The 8,311-nt window shown below is 37.9% G+C and overlaps 1 non-coding gene across 1 annotated transcript; it reads left to right on the top strand.

Annotated features, from left to right (window-relative positions):
• The first annotated feature begins 4,380 nt into the window (after positions 1-4,380).
• On the top strand, positions 4,381-4,484 carry LOC112762924 (small nucleolar RNA R71). Its single transcript, XR_003182787.1, has one exon. It is a non-coding gene; the product is annotated as a small nucleolar RNA R71 (small nucleolar RNA).
• Positions 4,485-8,311: the final 3,827 nt, after the last annotated feature.

Here is an 8,311-nt window from a genome sequence, read left to right as displayed (position 1 = left end):
TCAATCCACGAGCTGAGCTTCTCTTGGAGTTGAAACTCCGTTATGACGTGTTTGGGCGTTCAACTCCGGATCATGACGTTTTTCTGGCGTTTAACTCCAGACAGCAGCTTGTACTTGGCGTTCAACGCCAAGTTATGTCGTCAATCTTCGAATAAAGTATGACTATTTATATTGTTGAAAGCTCTGGATGTCTACTTTCCAACGCCGTTGAGAGCGCGCTAATTGGAGTTCTGTAGCTCCAGAAAAATCCATTTCGAGTGCAGGGAGTCAGATTCCAACAGCATCAGCAGTCCTTTTGTCAGCCTTTTTCAGAGTTTTGCTCAAGTCCCTCAATTTCAGCAGAATTTACCTGAAATCACAGAAAACACACAAATCATAGTAAAGTCCAGAAATGTGAATTTAACATAAAAAATAATGAAAACCCCTAAAAGTAGCTTAAACTCACTAAAAACTACCTAAAACAATGCCAAAAGCGTATAAATTATCCGCTCATCACACACCAACTTAAATTGTTGCTTGTCCCAAGCAACTGAAAATCAAATAGGATAAAAAGAAGAGAATATACTATAAATTCCAGAATATCAATGAACATTAATTTATTAGATGAGCGGGACTTGTAGCTTTTGCTCCTGAATAGTTTTGGCATCTCACTTTTTCCTTTGAAGTTCAGAGTGATTGGCGTCTCTGGGAACTTAGAATTTGGATAGTGTTATTGACTTTCCTAGTTAAGCATGTTGATTCTTGAACACAACTACTTATGGGTCTTGGCCGTGGCCCTAGCACTTTGTTTTCCAATATTACCACCGGATACATAAATGCCACAGACACATAACTGGGTGAACCTTTTCAGATTGTGACTCAGCTTTGCTAGAGTCCCCAGTTAGTGGTGTCCAGAGTCTTAGCACACTCTTTTGCTTTGGATCATGACTTTAACCACTCAGTCTCAAGCTTTTCACTTGAACCTTCATGACACAAGCACATGGTTAGGGACAGCTTGATTTAGCCGCTTAGGCCTGGATTTTATTTCCTTGGGTCCTCCTATCCATTGATGCTCAAAGCCTTGGATCCTTTTTACCCTTGCTTTTGGTTTTAAGGGTTATTGCTTTTTCTACTGCTTCTTCTTTTCTTTCTAATTTTTTTTCGCCACTTTTTTTTTTTTTCGCAGCTTCCTTTTTCACTGCTTTTTCTTGCTTCAGAATCAATTTCATGATTTTTCAGATCATCAATAACATTTCTCTTTGTTCATCATTCTTTCAAGAGCCAACAATTTTAACACTCATAAACAACAAGATCAAAAATATGCACTGTTCAAGCATTCATTCAGAAAACAAAAAGTATTGCCACCACATCAATATAATTAAATTAAATTCAAGGATAAATTCGAAATTCATGTACTTCTTGTTCTTTTGAATTAAAACATTTTTCATTTAAGAGAGGTGAAGGATTAATGGATTTTATTCATAGCTTTAAGGCATGGTTACATACTAATGATCATGAAGTAGAGACACAAAACATAGATAAACACAACATTAAAAATCGAAACAGAAAGAAATAAAGAACAAGGAATGAATCCACCTGAGTGAGGGTGCGCCTTCTTGAAGGTCCAATGGTGCTTTTTGAGCTCCTCTATGTCTCTTCCTTGCTTCTGTTGAATGATTCCTAGTAATTTTGGTGTTTCTACCCTTAGTTGCTTCCAATATTTGTGTGGAGGATAACTTATTCCCTGAGGTATCTCAGGGATCTCTTGATTTGCAGCCACATGTTCTACCACTGAGCTATGACGGCTTATAGTCTTTCCATCTCCCAAGACTCAGAGGTGGAAGCTTTTGTCTTCCCTTTGAGGTTTCTCTGGCCTTAGGTGCCATTAATGGTAATGGAAAAGCAAAAAGCTATGCTTTTACCACACCAAACTTAAAATATTGCTCGCCCTCGAGCAAGAGAAGAAAGAAGAGAGGGAAGAAGAAGAAGAAGAAAATGGAGGTGAGTGAGGGGAGATGGATTCGGCTATATGGGTGGGATTGGGTGGGTAAGATAAGTTGAATTGTAAAGGTAGGTGGGGTGTATGGGGAAGAGTGGATAGATGTAGGTGGTGAATGAAAAATAGAAGGAATGATCATGAATGGAAGAGAGAGGGCGAGGTAGGTGGGGATCCTGTGAGGTCCACAGATCCTGAGGTGATCCTGTGGGGTCCACAGATCCTGAGGTGAAAAGAAATACCATTCCTTCACCATATAGGTATGTAAATTGCCTTCGTGCATCATTCTGGCGTTCAAACGCCCATTGGTGCACGTTCTGGGCGTTCAACGCCCATGTAATGCATGTTTCTGGCGTTGAACGCCAGTTTCATGCTTGTTGCTGGCGTTTAACGCCAGCTTGTCTCCTCCAGGCACATTCCTGGCGTTCAGCGCCAGGATGTTGCTTGTTTCTGGCGTTCAGCGCCAGAATGGTGCTCTGTTCTGGCGTTGAACGCCAGTCTGCGCTACCTCCAGGGTGAATAATTTTTTTCTTCTGTTTTTGACTCTGTTTTAATTTTTTTGATTTTTTCGTGACTCCTCATGATCATGTACCTAATTAAACACAAAATAACAAAGAAACAAAATAAAATAAAATTAGATAAATAAAATTGGGTTGCCTCCCAACAAACGCTTCTTTAATGTCAATAGCTTGACAGTGGCCCTCATGGAGCCACAAGGTGATCAGGTCAATGTTGTATAGTTGCCAACACCAAACTTAGAGTTTGGATATGGGGTCTTAACACCAAACTTAGAGTTTGGTTGTGGCCTCACAACACCAAACTTAGAGTTTGACTGTGTGGGCTCTTCTTGACTCTGAACTGAGAGAAGCTCTTCATGCTTACTCTCTTCTGTCACAGAGGGATGGCCATGTGCCTTAAACACAAGGTAGTCCCCATTCAATTGAAGGACTAATTCTCCTCTGTTGACATCTATCACAGCTCCTGCTGTGGCTAGGAAAGGTCTTCCTAGGATGATGCATTCATCATCTTCCTTCCTAGTGTCTAGGATTATGAAATCAGCAGGGATGTAAAGGCCTTCAACCTTTACTATCACGTCCTCTACTATTCCATAAGCTTGTCTCATGGACTTGTCTGCCAATTGCAATGAGAACAAGGCAGGTTGTACCTCAATGATCCCCAGTTTCTCCATTACAGAGAGTGGCATAAGATTTATCCCTGATCCCAGATCACATAGAGCTTTTTCAAAGCTCATGGTGCCAATGGTACAAGGTATTAAGAACTTGCCAGGATCTTGTTTCTTTTGAGGTAGAGTTTTCTGAATCCAAGTATCTAGTTCACTAATGAGCAAGGGGGGTTCACTTTCCCAAGTCTCATTACCAAACAACTTGTCATTCAGCTTCATGATAGCTCCTAAGTATTGAGCAACTTGCTCTCCAGTCACATCTTCATTCTCTTCAGAGGAAGAATAGTCTTCAGAGCTCATGAATGGCAGAAGGAGATTTAATGGAATCTCTATGGTCTCTATATGAGCCTCAGATTCCTCTGGATCCTTAATAGGAAACTCCTTCTTGCTTGAAGGACGTCCCAGGAGGTCTTTCTCACTAGGATTTTCGTCCTCTTCCTCCCTAGTGCATTCGGCCACTTTGATCAAATCAATGGCCTTGCACTCTCCTTTTGGATTCTCTTCTGTATTGCTTGGGAGAATACTGGGAGGAGTTTCAATGACTTTCTTACTCAGCTGGCCCACTTGTGCCTCCAAATTTCTAATGGAGGATCTTGTTTCATTCATGAAACTGAAAGTGGCTTTTGACAGATCAGAGACTATATTGGCTAAATTAGAAGTGTTTTGTTCAGAATTCTCTGTCTGTTGCTGAGAAGATGATGGATATGGCTTACTATTGCTCAGCCTATTGCGTCCACCATTGTTAAAGCCTTGTTGAGGCTTTTGTTGATACTTCCAGGAGAAATTTGGATGATTTCTCCATGATGGATTATAGGTGTTTCCATAAGGTTCACCCATGTAATTAACCTCTGCCATGGCAGGGTTCTCAGGATCATAAGCTTCTTCAGAAGCTGCCTCTCTAGTGCTGTTGGATGCATGTTGCAATCCATTCAGATTTTGAGAGATAATGTTGACCTGTTGAGTCAACATTTTGTTCTGAGCCAATATGGTATTCAGAGCATCAATTTCAAGAACTCCTTTCTTCTGAGGTATCCCATTATTCACGGAATTCCTCTCAGAGGTATACATGAACTGGTTGTTTGCAACCATGTCAATGAGTTCTTGAGCCTCTTCAGGCGTTTTCTTCAGGTGAATAGATCCACCTGCAGAATGGTCCAATGACATTTTCGAAAATTCAGAGAGACCATAATAGAATATATCTAATAGGGTCCATTCTGAAAACATGTCAGATGGACATCTTTTGGTCAACTGCTTGTATCTTTCCCAAGCTTCATAGAGGGATTCACCATCTTTTTGTTTGAAGGTTTGAACATCCACTCTTAGCTTGCTCAGCTTTTGAGGAGGAAAGAATTTATCCAAGAAAGCCGTGACCAGCTTATCCCAGGAGTCCAGGCTATCCTTAGGTTGTGAATCCAACCATATTCTAGCCCTGTCTCTTACAGCAAAAGGGAAAAGCATGAGTCTGTAGACTTCAGGATCAACTCCATTCGTCTTTACAGTCTCACAGATCTGCAAGAACTCAGTTAAAAACTGATAAGGATCTTCAGATGGAAGTCCATAAAACTTGCAGTTTTGTTGCATTAATGCAACTAGTTGAGGCTTAAGCTCAAAGTTATTGGCTCCAATGGCAGGAATGGAGATGCTTCTTCCATCAAACTTGGACGTTGGCTTTGTGAAGTCACCAAGCATTCTCCTTGCATTATTATTATTATTATTTTCGGCTGCCATCTCCTTCTCTTGTTCGAAAATTTCTGAAAGGTTACCTTTAGAATAATTTAATTTAGCTTCTCTTAATTTTCTCTTCAGAGTCCTTTCAGGTTCTGGATCAACTTCAACAAGAGTGCCTTTTTCCCTGTTCCTGCTCATATGAAAGATAAGAAAACAAGAAAAGAAAGAGGAATCCTCTATGTCACAGTATAGAGATTCCTTTATGTTAGTAGAAGAAGAAGGGGGTAGAAGAATGAAGAAGGATGAATTCGGATTTTTGGATGAAGAGAGGTGAAGAGAAGTGTTAGTAATTAAATAATTAAATAGAAGAAGAAAAGAGAAGGAAGATTTCGAAAATAATTTTTGGAAAAGAGGTTAGTAATTTTCGAAAATCAAAGACAAAATATAATTAAAATTAAAATTTAAAACAAAAAGAATTTTTGAAAAAGAGAGGGAGAATTTTCGAAAATTAGAGAGGGAAAAGTAGTTAGGTGGTTTTGAAAAAGATAAGAAACAAACAAAAAGTTAGTTAGTTGATTGAAAAAGATTTGAAATCAAATTTTAAAAAAGATAAGAGGATAAGAAGTTAGATAAGATATTTTGAAATCAAATTTTGAAAAAGATAAAATTTTTGAAAAAGATAAGATAAAAGATAAAAAGATAAGATAAAAATTTTAATAAAAAGATATTTTGAAAAAGATTTAATTTTTAAAAAAGACTCAACTAACAAGAAACTACAAGATAAGATTCTAGAACTTAAAGATTGAACCTTTCTTAACAAGAAAGTAACAAACTTCAAATTTTTGAACCAATCACATTAATTGTTAGCTAATTTTCGAAAATTTGATATAAAGATAAGAAAAAGATTTTGAAAATATTTTGAAAAAGATTTTTGAAATTTTCGAAATTTATAAAAAAATGAAAAAGATATGATTTTTGAAAAAGATTTTGAAAAGATAAGATTTTTAAAATTGAAATTTTGACTTGACTTGTAAGAAACAACTAATTTTAAAAATTTTTTGACCAAGTCAACCCAAAATTTCGAAAATTTGGAGGAAAATAAGGAAACGATATTTTTTTGATTTTTTGAATTTTTAATTATGAAAGAGAAAAACAACAAAAATATTCAATGCATGAAATTTTTAGATCAAAACAATGAATGCATGCAAGAATGCTATGAATGTCAAGATGAACACCAAGAACACTTTGAAGATCATGATGAACATCAAGAACATAATTTTGAAAAAAAATTTTAATGCAAAGAAAACATGCAAGACACCAAACTTAGAAATTTTTAATGCATGGAAAATATGAATGCAAAAATGCACATGAAAAACAACAAACAACACTAAACAAGAATTCATCAAGATCAAACAAGAAGACTTGTCAAGAACAACTTGAAGATCATGAAGAACACTATGAATGCATGAGATTTTCGAAAATGCAAGAAAAATTTTAAAAGCATGCAATTGACATCAAACTTAAAAATTGACTCAAGACTCAAACAAGAAACACAAGATAATTTTTTTATTTTTATGATTTTATGATTTTTTTGTATTTTTATTAATTTTTTTCGAAAATATAGTTTAGAAAAACGAAAAATAAAAAGAAAAATTTTTGAAAAAGATTTTTGAAAAGAAAATTACCTAATCTGAGCAACAAGATGAACCGTCAGTTGTCCATACTCGAACAATCCCCGGCAACGGCGCCAAAAAAACTTGGTGGACGAAATTGTGATTAAAGAGTTTCAGGCACTGGTAGAGAAGCTCACAACTCCGTTCAACTAACCAGCAAGTGTACTGGGTCGTCCAAGTAATAAACCTTACGTGAGTAAGGGTCGATCCCACAGAGATTTTTGGTATGAAGCAAGCTATGGTCACCTTGCAAATCTCAGTTAGGCAGATTAAAATGGTTTATGGGTTTTCGAAAATAGTAATAAGAAAATAAATAATAAAAGGGATAGAATACTTATGCAGATTCATTGGTGGGAATTTCAGATAAGCGAATGGAGATACTGTATGGCTCAAGGACGCCTGCTCTCCTACTGCTTCAATTCAATCCTTCTTACTCCTTTTCATGGCAAGCTGTGTATAGGGGTTCACCATCAGCGGTGGCTACTTTCAATCCTCTCGGGAAAATGATCCTATGCGGCTGTCACTCGCACGGCTAATCGTCTGGAGGCATCACCCATGGTTGATGGCTACATCCCATCCTCGCAGTGAAAACTACGCTCACGCACTCTGTCACAGCACGGCTAATCATTGGTTGGTTCCTGCGCCTACTGGAATAGAATCCCTTGATTCTTTTGCGTCTGTCACTAACGCCCAGCACTTGCAAGTTTGAAGTACGTCACAGTCATTCATTACCGGAATCCTACTCGGAATACCACAGACAAGGTGAGACCTTCCGGATTCCCAGGATCCTACTCGGAATACCACAGACAAGGTGAGACTTTCCGGATCCTCATAAATGCCGCCATCTATCTAGCTTATACCACGAAGATTCTGTTGGGGAATCTAAGAGATACACATTCAAGCTCGGTTGCATGTAGAACGGAAGTGGTTGTCAATCACATGCGTTCATAAGTGAGAATGATAATGAGGGTTACTTATCATAACATTCATCATGTTCTTGGGTACGAATAAATATCTTGGAATAAGAATAAGAGAGATTTGAATAAAAGAAAATAGAATTGCATTAATACTTGAGGTACAGCAGAGCTCCACACCCTTAATCTATGGTGTGCAGAAACTCCACCGTTGAAAATACATAAGCAAAGGGTTCAGGCATGGCCGAATGGCCAGCCCCCATGGTCTAAGAACTATGCGTTCAAAGATCTGATCCTAAGATCTAAAGTGATCAAAAGATATCTAATACAATAGATAAATGTTCTATTTATAATAAACTAGCTCCTAGGGTTTACATGAATAAGTAATTGATGCATAAATCCACTTCCGGGGCCCACTTGGTGTATGTTTGGGCTGAGCTTGATCAATCCACGAGCTGAGACTTCTCTTGGAGTTGAACTCCGAGTTATGACGTGTTTTGGGCGTTCAACTCCGGATCATGACGTTTTTCTGGCGTTTAACTCCAGACAGCAGCTTGTACTTGGCGTTCAACGCCAAGTTACGTCATCAATCTTCGAATAAAGTATGGACTATTATATATTGCTGGAAAGCTTTGGATGTCTACTTTCCAACGCCGTTGAGAGCGCGCTAATTGGAGTTCCGTAGCTCCAGAAAATCCATTTCGAGTGCAGGGAGGTCAGATTCCAACAGCATCAGCAGTCCTTTTGTCAGCCTTTTTCAGAGTTTTGCTCAAGTCCCTCAATTTCAGTCAGAATTTACCTGAAATCACAGAAAAACACACAAACTCATAGTAAAGTCCAGAAATGTGAATTTAACATAAAAACTAATGAAAACATCCTTAAAAGTAGCTTAAACTCA

The sequence above is a fragment of the Arachis hypogaea genome, chromosome 2, assembly GCF_003086295.3.
Source record: "Arachis hypogaea cultivar Tifrunner chromosome 2, arahy.Tifrunner.gnm2.J5K5, whole genome shotgun sequence".
NCBI lineage: Eukaryota > Viridiplantae > Streptophyta > Magnoliopsida > Fabales > Fabaceae > Arachis > Arachis hypogaea.
The sequence above is the reverse complement of the archived record's forward strand: the minus strand, read 5'-3'. Positions and strand labels throughout refer to the sequence as shown.